Source organism: Oncorhynchus tshawytscha, linkage group LG10 (genome assembly GCF_018296145.1).
Source record: "Oncorhynchus tshawytscha isolate Ot180627B linkage group LG10, Otsh_v2.0, whole genome shotgun sequence".
Classification (NCBI taxonomy): Eukaryota; Metazoa; Chordata; class Actinopteri; order Salmoniformes; family Salmonidae; genus Oncorhynchus; species Oncorhynchus tshawytscha.
The window spans coordinates 27,640,377-27,655,311 of record NC_056438.1 but is presented as its reverse complement, the minus strand read 5'-3'; the positions used below and the strand labels follow the sequence as shown (position 1 = coordinate 27,655,311).

Sequence of the window (14,935 nt, the reverse complement as noted above, 5' to 3'; positions counted from 1 at the left end):
ATATCAAAAACATCTGCACAGTTTCAGTAACTGCTTACAGTACTGTATTCTATGCACTATCAGCACTTCTGTTACCTTTTCCTGTGAAATTACTGTACTATTGTATACTGTTTTTTTTTTTCTACATAGGATTGAGGGTCAGGAACAACAAGGGGAAGGCCTCCAATGTTCACAGAACAGCAAGAGAGGGAGATAGTAACATGGTTTTGGCAAAAACCAATGTTTACTATAACACTCAAGCAGCTCCAAGCTAACATGGTCAATAACCACGCCATTTTCAACGATATCCATCAGGTCTCAACATCAACACTGGCACGCATCCTAAAGAAACAAACATATTCAAATGAAGCAAATTTATCGAGTGCCTTTCGAGCGCAATTCCGAAAGGGTGAAACGACTGCGGCATGATAATGCAGAGGTATGTATTCACTTTAGCACTGTGATCTTGCATACTGTCTCAATCTTTTACTGTACTGTAATATGTATACTAGATCTACACTGAACTACACAATTTTGCCTGACACTGTTTTTCAGAGAGTTTTACGAATGGATGGAGATCCAGCATGAGTTAATTTACGTAGATGAGGCTGGGTTCAACCTGACAAGAACACGCAGGAGGGGAAGAAACATCATTGGCCACAGGGCTATAGTCAATGTCCCAGGGCAACGTGGGGGTAATATAACACTCTGTGCAGCCATTACACAGAATGGGGTCCTCCACTGCCATGCCCATATGGGCCCTTACAACACAGCACTCATACTTACATTCTTGGACCAATTGCACAACATAACAGCAGCAAATCAAATCGATCATATGCAATACATTGTTGTCTGGGACAATGTGTCTTTCCACCGCTCTGCTCTGGTTCAGAACTGGCTTCAGCAACATCCACATTTCACCGTCCTATATCTTCCACCATACTCTCCATTCCTCAACCCTATAGGAGAGTTTTTCTCGGCATGGCGGTGGAAGGTATATGATCTCCGTCTCCAGGCTGAGGTACCCCTCATCCAAGCCATGGAGGAAGCCTGTGACCAGGTGGAGGTAGCGGCAATGCAAGGATGGATTCGTCATTCAAGACTTTTCTTTCCAAGGTGTCTTGCTAATGACAACATTACCTGCGATGTTGATGAAATTCTCTGGCCAGATCCAGCTAGGCGAAGAGACAATGTCTAGTTATTTTTTTATTTTGATCTTACAATACGTAAAGTGACGTTTGGTTACAGTATTATGAATCTCCATGTTAACATTTTGGGCGTGTTGAGAAATAAATGAGTTTCTTCAGTCTGCAACATTGGTCTTGTGTAGTGTTTGGTGAATTGACATTATATTTGTACTTTGTTGATAGTAGCCTACTCTAATCATAGGGAAGTAGAAGTGCTGAAAGTGTTTTAGGTTTATCACAGCAGAGTGTAACTCGTGCAAACAGAGCATAGTAATGTGAAACGTCTGTGTTTCATATGGTAACAAAGTGTGGTTTTTAAAAAGAAGTGTAGTTTTTACAAGAGTGTTTAATTTTGCAAAGGATCTGTAGTGTTTTGCTAATTGGGTGTAGTGTTTTGAAAACACGGGCCCTGTTCTGAAAATCGTGCTTAAGCAATCAAAAAAAACTGTAACTGACTTGCCCAGTTAAATAAAGGTTAAATAAATAAATACAAGTATAGGTAGTAGCTGAGTTTGGACCATTACAAGCGAATGTGAACGAGCGAAATTGTGCAAATGAACAACGTTTTGACGCATGCTTGTCTGAAGGAAGAACGGGTCTGGTTCTGGAGCAGTATGTGTATATGCTGTGTGTGTGGAATCGCTAGGGCAACAGGCCTGCCTGCTCTGCTCTAAGAATAGGGGGGAGGAGCAGACGGGCTGAGAACGGAGGAGAAAAATAAAACACAGGAAATCAAGTTAACAGCTGTACAGATCACTCATCCAAAACGCTTTGACTTCTCAAACAAGGCAAAAAGCTAAACACACACACACACACACACATATATATATATTACACACACATACATACGATGCCATGTCTCCTTGTATATTCAGCCACTTACTTGCAGTGCATTCAGAAAGTTTTCAGACCCCTTAACTTTTTCCACATTTTGTTATGTTACAGCCTTATTCTAAAATGGATTAAATTAATGTAAATGTGATATTTCAGTTGTATTTTTTTTTTTTTCTTCAAATAAACAGTTTTTCCCTTTGTCATTATTGGGTATTGTGTGTCGATTAATGAGGGGGGACGGACAATTTAATCAATTTTAGAATAAGGCTGTAACGTAACAAAATATGAAAAAGTGAAGCAGTCTGAATACTTAACGAATGCACAATAGCTAACTAGCAATAGCAAGTTAAACCCGCTTTCTCCCGTTGTACTACTTACAAACACGTGACTGGCTCAACTGTTCTGGTGAACTACGGTAAGCTTCATAATGTAAAATAAAGTGACACGTGAAATGAAGAACACAATCTGCTTCACCTCCTAGCGTATTACACAAGTTGACTGCAGGTGGTAACTTAAAGTAGCTACAAATATTCAAATGTATTGAAACACTTCAAAGAAACAGTTGACGGTACTGACGTTATTGAAAAAGCTTCCCGAGGCTTTTTCCAAATATCCCGGTATACGGCCCAAGCCTCGTCCAAGAGCCACTTGATAGTAGCCTGTACTGTGAGGCTGTTAGCTGGATAGAGAGAGACCCGACCCCTCTCCCAGTTCAACAACTTCACACTCTATCGATTTCAATAGGAACAGTCAGTTCTACAAAACTGTAGATTAAGCAAGAGTCCACTCCCTGTGTACACACTTGGTTCTGTACACACACACACAAACTGATAGGCTCCACACTACAACCCAACACAAATAGAAATTGCCCAGGTAGCACAGCTGCGTAGTTTACAAAAATCTATCCAAAAGTTGTTTGGGTCCTACAGCTTCCGCCGTACGAAGAACGTAACTCTATTTGAAAGATGTACCCCATTGACAATCCCTTCAGTTGAAACGTATCATCCGAGTCTGCCATTGAGCTCTGTTGTGGGAGCAAAACATGGCTACCCAACTTGTTTTGACTAGTCTGTGTGGAACAGTGGCAGGGTGGATGTGAGGGTGTGGGTTGGCAAGTCCCTACCCGTGCTGACTGGGAGAAACCATATCTGTGAGCGTCAAACAGAGACATGCTTTTCAATGCAGAAATCCAGAAATTGAAGTGGGGGGGGGACTTGGTTTTTTTATATATACATATCCCAGTTGTTGAGGTAAGATTGACATTTTAAAAGGGCTGTCATTTGACAGAAAGCTCTTATGTTTTGGGTTTCCTTTGTTTCTCTCTTAGACATAGCTGACCTCAGTCATCAACAACGCCCTGTCTCCACAAACATACACTGCCTGCACACACACGCACACCAGAGCTGGGAAGATAAACCGACCGTACCGATCACTTATCTCAAGCATTCTGCTGATATCATTCATTACTTTTTTAATTTTTTTTATTTCACCTTTATTTAACCAGGTAGGCTAGTTGAGAACAAGTTCTCATTTACAACTGCGACCTGGCCAAGATAAAGCATAGCAGTGTGAACGGACAACACAGAGTTACACATGGAGTAAACAATAAACAAGTCAATAACACAGTAGAAAAAAAGAGTCTATATACATTGTGTGCAAAAGGCATGAGGAGGTAGGCGAATAATGACAATTTAGCAGATTAACACTGGAGTGATAAATGATCAGATGGTCATGTACAGGTAGAGATACTGGTGTGCAAAAGAGCAGAAAAGTAAATAAATATAAACAGTATGGGGATGAGGTAGGTAAATTGGGTGGGCTATTTACCGATAGACTATGTACAGCTGCAGCGATCGGTTAGCTGCTCAGATGTTTGAAGTTGGTGAGGGAGATAAAAGTCTCCAACTTCAGCGATTTTTGCAATTCGTTCCAGTCACAGGCAGCAGAGAACTGGAACGAAAGGTGGCCAAATGAGGTGTTGGCTTTAGGGATGATTAGTGAGATACACCTGCTGGAGCGCGTGCTACGGGTGGGTGTTGCCATCGATACTATACTAGAGAAATGTGATGTAGGAAATTAAATACATTTGCTAATATGAGTGATTGTTACACCCATTCAACTATCACACTAGTAGTAGTAGTTTAAAAGGATCATTTCAAAACAATCTGCAGAGCACATTAATGTTATAAACTTATCGTTCAATTTATCGTTATTGCATCAATTCAGGCAATTTAGCACGATAGGGATTTTTTGGCCATATCGCCCATCTCCAACATAGACACCCACCTGTGGCCTACCAGGAGAATACTAACGAAGAATTTAAGTTGGAGAGTGATATTTCAATTCAGAATGTGAGTGGGTGAGAAAAAGCAAGGCACTCATGCAAACAACTCTTCCCCTCTTTGCTTTGTTACATTTCATTTCAGAGAGAGCAACATTTCTGCCAGGAGGCATGCTTCCACCAAGGACCGACCACTTGCCAGCATGTTCACACCAAGGCTGAGTTAAAAGCCACGCTTTCTATTGGTGTGGTGTCTGATTCATACACTCCATTTCCTTTGAAGCGCTCACCAATTCGTGAAAGTCACAGAGGCATTATAGACGGTCGCTGGTGAAGGTCTTGGAGCACCACCGCAAAAGGTCATATTTGACCAAGAACACTGCACAGCAGAGGCTAACCTTCCTCCGCTACTCTCTTCTCCGCGTGAGGCTACAATACGTTGAGTTTCCCCGGGGAAGCTGTGAAGCTCCGGGGAATCTGAAGCGAGCTGTAGTCTATAGGCGTGATTGTGTTTATTAGTCTGTTAAAGAATGTAAAACAATGTTATGGTTTACTTCGTTAAATCATGTGTGGCTATAAATATTGTATTTACACTATTTTTTTTAAAGAAAAGCACATTCTTCATCCATTAAAATAACATAAAATTGATCAGAAGTACAGTGTAGACATTGTTAAGTTTGTAAATGACTATTGTAGCTGGAAACGGCAGATTTTTTATGGAATATTTACAAGGTGTAAAGAGGCCCATTATCAGCAACCATCACTCCTGTGTTCCAATGGGATGTTGTGTTAGCTAATCCAAGTCTATCATTTTAAAAGGCTAATTGATCATTAGAAAACGATTTTGAAATTATGTTAGCACAGCTGAAAACTGTTGTGCTGATTTACAGACGCAATTAAACTGGCCTTCCTTAGATTAGTTGAGTATCTGGAGCATCAGCATTTGTGGGTTCGATTACAGGCTGAAAATGGCCAGAAACAAATAACTTTCTTCTGAAACTCGTCAGTCTATTCTTGTTCTGAGAAATGGAGGCTAATGTGAGAAATTGCCAAGAAACTGAAGATCTCGTACAACGCTGTGTACTACTCCCTTCATAGAACAACAGCGCAAACTGGCTCTAGCCAGAATTGAAAGAGGAGTGTGAGGCCCCGGGGCACAACTGAGCAAGAGGACAAGTACATTTTATTTTACTAGGCAAATCAGTTAAGAACAAATTCTTATTTTCAATGGCGGCCTAGGAACAGTGGGTTAACTGCCTTGTTCAGGGACAGAACGACAGATTTTCACCTTGTCAGCTCGGGGATTAGATCTTGCAACCTTTCGGTTACTAGTCCAACGCTCTAACCACTAGGCTACGCTGGCACCCATTAGTGTCTAGTTTAAGAAGCAGACGCATCACAAGTCCTCAACTGGCAGCTTCATTAAATAGTACCCGCAAAACACCAGTCTCAACGTCAACAGTGAAGATGCGACACCGGGATGCTGGCCTTCGAGGCAGAGTTACCAAGAAAAAGTCATGTCTCATATCTCTAGACTGGCTAATAAAAATAAAAGATTAAGATAGGCAAAAGAACACAGACACTGGACAGAGGAACTCTGCCTAGAAGGCCAGCATCCCGGAGTCGCCGCTTCACTGTTGACGTTGAGACTGGTGTTTTGCGGGTACTAGGTTGCCAGGTGTACGGTGTTTCCTCCGACACATTGGTGTGGCTGGCTTCCTGGTTGGACGGGCATTGTGTCAAGAAGCAGTGCGGCTTGGTTGGGTTGTTTTTTCGGAGGACGCACGGCTCTCGACATTCGCCTCTCCCGAGTCTGTACGGGAGTTGCAGCGATGAGACAAGACTAACTGCTACGAATTATATACCATGAAATTGGGGAGAAAAAAGGGGGAAAACATTTTTTTTATGTGAAAAAAAAGAGATGTCCAGATCAATTAGCCCATGTCAGCAACTGTTATTTTTTGTATGTAGGTTTTTTAAGCCTATAGATATTGTTGTAATTTATTACTCACTCAAATATCACATGAATACACATTAGACATGGCAAAGTGAATAGAAGTGCATGACCGTTTGCTTTAAAGAAACTGCAACATTATCGTTGCATAACATAATGTGTAGAACTGCAGGAAATAAGCTTTAAAACCTGCAAAATTCTCTACCAAGAAGAGGGGTGTGAACAGTTTGTGTCATGAAGAATAATTGTGCTCATAGAAATAGATGTGGCGCCCTCGCACGCAGGGGAGGGGCATGGGATGTTCCCCAGTGCTGGAAGAGGGGGGTGCCTGAGTGCAAAGGTCTGGGAACCCCTGGGCTATATAAATTCATTAATATGGGCAGAATATTGTATATAAATTCATTAATATGGGCAGAATATTGTATATAAATTCATTCATTTGGTTATATAAAAGACAAAGCTAAAAACAGACTATACTATATCTATATAGTTTTTACATTGTATTTTCATTTTAAAGATTGTATTTTAATTTTATCTAGTGTTTACACCATCCATTAACACCAACCATTCACTATAAAACATGTATTTATTAACAAATAAGGATTAGCAAAATACTAAAAATGGGGCAAAAATAAGTAAACCTAAAACATTTATTTCAAATAACCAACAACAACAAAAAAACAGCACCATAAAAACAAGTTCACAAACAAAGACTGTGCTGTGTGTTCTGGTCCAATAAGGCTTTGGGAGTCATTGAAAGGGTTGAAATTGATAAGTGTCACAAAGAAGTGTCCAACTAGGCTAGGTACTCATTTTCCTCAGATGGATTTTGGAGCATTTGAAAGTGTAGGCAACGCTCCTCTCCCAAATGGTGGGGTGGGTAGTGCCAAGATTTGCAGAAAATGGTTATACCTTTGACACACGTGTCCATAGAACACTCTTCCAAGAGTCTTGATGATCATCCAGGTGCTTTTTTGGCAAACTTGAGTCCACTTTTTGGACGACATGGGTCCCATTATGTCTGGTGAAAACCAAACACTGCATTCCCACAGTAAAAACCTCACACCAACGGTCAAGCATAGTGGAGGCAGTGTGATGGTTTGGGGATGCTTTGCTGCCTCAGGTCCCGGATGACTTGCCTCAATAAAAGGAACCCATAAATTCTGCTCTGTATCAGAGAATTCTACAGGACAATGTCAGGCCATCTGTCTGTGAGCTGAAGCTGAATCGCAGCTGGGTCATGCAGCAAGACAATGATTTTTTTTTAAACAGACAATCAAAAATCAAAAATTGATAAAAAGCAACACATTTTAAGTTTTGGAATGGCATAGTCAAAGTCCAGACCTAATCCCAATTGAGATGTTGTGGCAGGACTTGAAACGAGCAGTTCATGCTTGAAAACCCACAAATGTTGCTGAGTTAAAGCAATTCTGCCTGGATGACTGGGCCAAAATTCCTCCACAGTGACGTGAGAGACTGAGCAACAACTACAGGAAGCGTCTGGCTAAAGGAGGCACAACCAGTTATTGAGTGTAAGGGGGAAATTACTTTTTCACACAGGGGCATTGGGTGTGGCATAGCTTTGTTTATGAAATAAAGGGGGGAAAGTATGTAATTGTTGTGTTATTTGTTCACTCAAGTTCCCTTTAACTAATATTAGGTTTTGGTTGAAGATCTGATAACATTTAGTATTAAAAAAATACGCAAAAATAGAGAAAATTAGAAAGAGCGCAAATACTTTTCAACAGCACTGTAAGATCACTCAGTTCAGCACTCAATTTCATACACAGTTTCAACCACAAAGTTCAGGGAGGTTTTCCAACGCCCGCATGAAAGGGCACCTATTGGTAGATGGGTAAAATTTAAAAAAGCAGACATTGACTATCCCATTGAACATGGTGATGTTATCACACTTTGGATGGTGTATTAATACACCCAGTCACTACAAGGATACAGGCATCAATCAATCAAATGTATTTATAAATCCCTTCTTACATCAGCTGATGTCACAAAGTGCTGTACAGAAACCCAGCCCAAAACCCCAAACAGCAAGCAATGCAGATTTAGAAGCAGCGTGGCTAGGAAAAACTCCCTAGAAAGGCCAGAACATAGGAAGAAACCTAGAGAGGATCCAGGCTATGAGGGGTAGCCAGTCCTCTTCTGGCTGTGCCGGGTGGAGATTATAACAATACCTGGCCAAGATGTTCAAATGTTAATAGATGATCCTTCCTAACTCAGTTGCCGGAGAGGAAGAAAACCGCTCAGTGATTTCACCATAAGGCCAATGGTGACTTTCAAACAGTTAGAGTTTAATGGCTGGGATAGGAGAAAACTGAGGATGGAACAATATTGTAGTTACTCCACAATACTAACCTAAATGAGAGTGTCACACCCTGACCATAGTTTGCTTTGTATGTTTTGTTTGGTCAGGGTGTGATCTGAGTGGGCATTCTATGTTGGATGTCAAGTTTGTCTGTTTCTGTGTTTGGGCCTGATATGGTTCTCAATCAGAGTCAGGTGTTAGTCATTGTCTCTGATTGGGAACCATATTTAGGTAGCCTGTTTTGTGGGTGGTTGTTTCCTCCTGTGTCAGTGTTTGTACCACATGGGACTTTTTCGGGTTTTCACGTTTCTTGTTTTGTAGTTTATTCATGTATAGTTTCATTATTAAAGAACCATGAATTATAACCAGGCTGCATTTTGGTCCGCCTCTCCATCCCAGGAGGAAAGCCGTTACAGACAGAGTGAAAAGAAGGAAGCCTGTACGGAATACAAATATTTCAAAACATGCATCCTGTTTGAAAATAAGGCACTAAAGTAATGCAAAAAAAGGTGGCAAGGAAATGTACTTTATGTCCTGAATACAAAGCGTCATGTTTGGGACAAATCCAACATCACTGGCATCGGCATGGACTATTGGAGTTTCTTTAGGACAAAAATAAACGGAATAGAGCTAAGAATAGGCTAAATCCTAGAGGAAACCCTGGTTCAGTCTGCTTTCCAACAGACACTGGGTGACAAATTCACCTTTCTGCATGACAATAACCTAAAACATGCAAACATGCACTGGAGTTGCTTACCAAGACGACATTGAATGTTCCAGAATGGCCTAGCTACAGTTGACTGAAAACTTCTTGAAAATCTATGTCAATAATTGAAAATGGCTGTCTAGCAATGATCAACAACCAACTTGACAGAGCTTGAAGAATTGTAAAAATAATCATGTGTAAATATTATACAATCCAGGTGTGCAAAGCTCTTAAAGACACAGCTGTCATCACTGCCAAAAGTGATTCAAACACATATTGACTCAGGGGTGTTAATATTTATATAAATTAGATATTTCATTTTCATTAAATTAGCAAAAATTTCTAAGAACATGTTTTCGCTTTGGGGGGTATTGTGTGTAGGAAAAATGTATGTAATGAGTGAGGAAAAATGCATCCATTTGGAAATCAGGCTGCAACAACAACAAAATGTGGAATAAGTGAAGGGGTATGAATACTTTCCAAAGGCACTGTATGTTGCTGTAAGAGTTGCGGAAAATTGGTAGAATATGATTCACAGCTGTAAAGTCTGCCAAAGGAAATCCACTAACTATTTACTCTGGGGTGTAAAAACATCTGCAATCAAGACATTTTTTAAATGTATTTTTAATTTAGAAAATGTTCTCTAACTTTCACACACTTTGAATATGTGGAGTACGTTTTATAGTTTTGTAGGGGGGAAAAAAAATCTAATTTACCCAATCCTTTTTTTAGATTTAATTTAAAGGCAGGAAAATGTGAAGACTGCAAGTATGGAACGCTGCTTGGGTCTTTGCGTGTCAAAAACAATACACTTCAAATAACACTATTTGACGCATCAAATAAGCTTTTAATTTCACACGTCAAATAACATAATTCTAGTATGGAATGTTGTGTGTGCTGAATTTGCATGTTCAAGCCAAGCTCCACCACTACTATTCAGTAGCACTGTCTGCAAACAAGCACACACCGGCCACGAACGATGTGTATACAATACCACGTTGTTAATAATTTGTTCAACCAAGTGGGAAAAGGTCTGTGTGAGCCTTTGAAATAAGATATTTTTTTAAAACATTAAAAAAACATTTGCAAATATCTTCGATACAGATGTTATTAGCAACTTCTGCGGAAGCTAGCTAGCTTTATCTTGGTACCTAGCAACCAGCCTGAAAACAATGACAGGTAGAAACTGCAGTCATTTTCAATATTCTTAGCAATGATTTAGGAATCCATGTGAGTAAGTATTAGCTAGGTAGCCACTTTTGTTGAACTTCAGTTCCTGTAAATAACTAGCTAGCATTTGTTGTCCAAAGCTTATGTTATAAGCAACCAGCTAGCTTCCTCTGACTAGTGAGGCTGCTTGACCGGAACGGGTTATGTGTTTTGTCTAGCCACAATAAGGATTAGCCACAATAGTGGAATTTGTGGTTGGCCTTCATGCTAAAGGTTCTTCTTTGAAAGTGACACAGAAGGTTACAAATTGGTGGAATCATGCCATATTTAGACTAGATAATGTTAAACAAGGTTGGAGTGTTGTAATGTGGAGCAATGAAATGGGGAATCAGTCTACTCGGTGACACCCACTGAACACAACTGTGAAAAGTTTATGCAAATATCCTCTTATCGGGGACTTTGAATGAGGGAAATCACCTCCCCAGTCAGCCTATTGCACGTACTGACAATCATATTGCACTGTACAGCCTTACCTACGGTTGGGGGATCAATTAAATGGGGTATCAGTCTACTCAGTGCCCCCCCCCCATGTCTTCCTCAGATTTCAGAGTTCTCAGACTCCAAAACATCCACGCAGTATTGTTTTCCCTCTGGAATAGTGTTCAATACACATAGTAGGTTGACTGGTACAATAAATGTGTCTCAATTCAGTGGTCTCAGAGTCCCGCAATAACAGCTACAACATTAATGTTCTCTGGCTGTCACGGAGTAGACTGTTAACCCATGTCATTGATCCACAATCCATACGTAAGGCTGTACAGTGAAATAAGTACACCCCCCAATGCAATTCTAAAATCTAATATAGCCAGTGTGATTACAGATTTTTATCAAATTAACTAATTGTATTTTGTTGAATTTCTATGACATTCCAACCTCGTTTAGCATGATATATTCAATTATGACATAATTCCACTATTTGTATTCATTTGCATCACTGTCAATGACAGACTTTTATTTTGAAGGCAAACCGCAAATTCCACTACTGTGGCTAATCCTTATTGTAGCTACCTTCACATTGGTGGATCCGCCCACCATCAATCAAATAAGAACTGTCTTATAAATTAGGGGTATTTTAGATGTAGCTACTGAACTAGATGGTCGTTTTGCTATGATAAGGTAAGAACATTGCTTTGTATCCCTCAGCTAGCTAGCTTTTTTATGACCAGCACTGTCCAGAGCTTGGTGTGTCTGCGCGTGTCTGCGCTTCTGCGGCAGCGCCAGGTGCATGAGACAAAACTTTACCAGCATCATAGCATACGTATCGGTGAATCGCTGTGCATATGAAATACGACCGATAGTTATTACACATTGATTACACTATGGAAAAAAATGTATGAACGTGTTCAATTATTATGTGACGTCATATTCAGGTCCTGATTGGTCAACAAGTTTATTTAACGCGTCAAATGGTGTTATTTGACACGTAAAGACCAAAGCGGCGTACCATATGCAAGGAGTGTGTCGACTTCCACTAGGCACTGTAGTAGTTTCAAGTTTTTAATGTCACGTGCACAAGTACAGTGACATAAAAAGTGTTCAGTCACCGGGTTCTAACCTTGGTGACAAGCTAGGAGAGGACAATGCTGTTGAACGCTTAGCTGTAAGTCAATGAACAGGACTCTTACATTGGTATTCCTCTTATCTAGGTGGGTGGGTCTAGGGTGTCTGGGATGATAGAGGTGATGTGTGCAATAACCAGTCTTTCAAAGCACTTCATGATTACAGATGTGAGTACAACAGGGAGGTAGTCATTGTGGCATGAAGCCTTAGAGTTCTTAGGAACAGGAATGATGGTAGCCATTTCAAGACATGTGGGGATTACATGTGAAATTACAGTGAATATGCCTGCCAACTGATCTTCGCATGTTCTGAGAAAGCGCCCTGGAATACCGTCCGGCCCCGCAGCCTTGTGAGTGTAGACCTGATTCAAGACCTTCCTCACATCAGCCTCGGAGACCGAGATCACCCAGTCCTCTAGTGATAGACCGGAGGTAGGCCTATATCTGTCTGGTCAAAGTCATTTCAGCATAACTAACTACACAACAAGCAGTCAAGCAGAACTGTTGAAACTGGGTAAAACCATGGATAACGCAACCTTGTGAAGGAGTGAGAGAGAGAGAGACCTGCTCAACCTCATCACCCAGAGAGAAGGGGAACTTTAGACGATCAAGAGAATAGCACGTACACAATCACTGCCCCATGACAATTTAATCAGCTGATTAAGCAGAAACTTGGGAGACTGAGGATTCTTGTGTACTTATTTTCACAGACTAGAGGCTAAGAATTGATGGGTTGGGGAATATGTAAAAAACGGTGACTCTGGGCTGTTTCTGGGAACGCTCGGCCACTGCCCTACACACAGCCAGACACCAATTCAGCACCTTGCTGTTCCTCTAGACTAGAAGTCACACTAGCAGACTAGTCCACACAGACAGTAGCCTATTAACGGTAGAGTAGGATAAATTACATTCATTTTAGGTTTTTCATTCCATGACTCCGAATGGGCCGTCTTGCATACAGAATAGCTGTCCATCAGACTAAAGCGGCATTTATTGGGGGAACAGCGGGACTAAAAATAGATCTTTACCGGTTTTCCCAAGCCATAAATGTGTCATAGCACTGTGTAATTGTGAAATTACTTTTCATGGGCAACACACATACTCTCTTGCTCTTTCTTCTCTCCATCTCACACACACACACACACACACACACACACACACACACACACAAGCGTGTAGACCAGATTGGAAGTGGAGCAGCTCCCTGATTTATCAGTGTCTCTGAGCACCAACTGGTCTAGTTGGTACTGTCATAACCAAAACAGAAAGATTAGGATTTATCTATTCTGTCATTGTTTTCATATCTAACATGATAACAAAAAGGTGGAATTTTCTCAAATCCTTTCCATTGTGATTTTTACCTTTTTTATTACTCAAATAAGCTAATTTGATTATTTACTTAGGCTATACAGGGAAACATTTTAAGATCCTAGATGTAGATATAGCCTATCAAATCAAATGTTATTTGTCACATGCGCCAAATACAACAGGTGTAGGTAGACCTTACAGTGACTTACAAGCCCTTAAGCAACAATGCAGTTAAGAAAAATACCTTAAAAAATATATAAGAAATAAAAGTAACAAATAATTAAAGAGCCCTTCTCAGTAGAACTGTTGATTTTCACTTCCAAATCATATGGCAGACACCAGTACAGAAAATAAACGCGTCTGACCGATCACCCAGAATTTCCAGAAGAGGCCACGCAGTTTATCACTGAATCTCTTATCAGGGATTACGAGTAAATCTCGACTGCGTCAGTCTTGGCCATGTGGTGTCCAAAAAGCCCATGATGAATATTGAATATTCAAAACTGCGTGTCCTTTGGTGACGATTTCCAAGCCCTGCCTGACTGAACAAGCGCTCCGTCATGGCGTATGAGGTGAAAGAGTCCGTTTGTAAAGGCTGACTGGCTGACTGTTGAGAGCAAGCCGCAATGCACCTGCCCCGCCATTCTTCAACAGATATGCAATTTCAATAGAATTAAATACATCTAGTTCAATTGAAAATACGGTTTAGGATTTGACGTAAACTTCTGTGAATTACAGCATGCCTCCGTGGGCATATGCATTACGAGCAAACTTGAGTAACGTTACTTGTACTCAGCCTAAAGATGTCTGGGAATGTGATGTATATTTCCCTTCAGCATATTAAGTACCAATAATCTAATTTCACTAAACAACCCATTTGACAGTTGTAGCAGGCGACATTATTCTAGCAACACTACAAAACGGGGCCCCTTTATAAATCCCAGAAGCCCGGTGAACAAGAGCGGCTTTGTCTGTCGCATCACCTAACAGACAATGACGAAAACCAATTCACACGATTATACTCCCAAACAATTGATCGCTACGATTAACTGAAACAATTGTAGTAATTCATTCCCGCTTTCCGTATCAAACCGCGGAAGAGGCCAGACTCACATTGCGCCCACTCACCTTGTAGTGACGAGAAACGTGGTAGTCAGCTCAATGTTTTCACTGTCGCGACGGTAAACAAAGCTGATGTCGTTGTGAATACCAAAGCGACGACATGAAGGTCATAATTAAAAATTGTTAGACGGTAAATGTATCACTCCACGTGGCCCGAGCGCCAAATCGTTACGAACGGCTACGCTGAAGTAAGAGGCTCACGTAGAGCGTAACCTTCATTTCCCACGATCCCGGCAGAATCAAACACAGCATCGCATATTGCTGAGATGCTCCTCCCCATAATGTAGATCGTGGACTACAATTTTCTTTCGGCAATAGGAAGTGATAACGGGAGGGCTGCAATGAACTGTTGTATTCAACTTCTCACAATGCTGAAATGTGTCTTAATGTTGCGGGTCATTTTGACCCATTTCCACTTTTGAGTTGTCTAAAATACTAGTTAACCTGTTTGT

At 40.8% G+C, this 14,935-nt stretch overlaps 1 protein-coding gene across 4 annotated transcripts in view; it reads right to left on the bottom strand.

The window, feature by feature from the left end:
• The window catches only part of LOC112260056 (equilibrative nucleoside transporter 2), a 27,939-nt gene extending 13,195 nt beyond the window's left edge, over window positions 1-14,744 (bottom strand). For 2 of the 4 annotated variants that reach the window (XM_024434852.2, XM_024434855.2), the window contains exon 1: window positions 14,490-14,744. The gene's annotated coding sequence lies outside the window, so the exon portion shown is untranslated. Of the gene's footprint in view, window positions 1-2,576; window positions 3,074-14,489 lie in introns of those variants that run through there. The other 2 variants (XM_024434853.2, XM_024434854.2) reach the window with 2 other exon arrangements.
• Window positions 14,745-14,935: the final 191 nt, after the last annotated feature.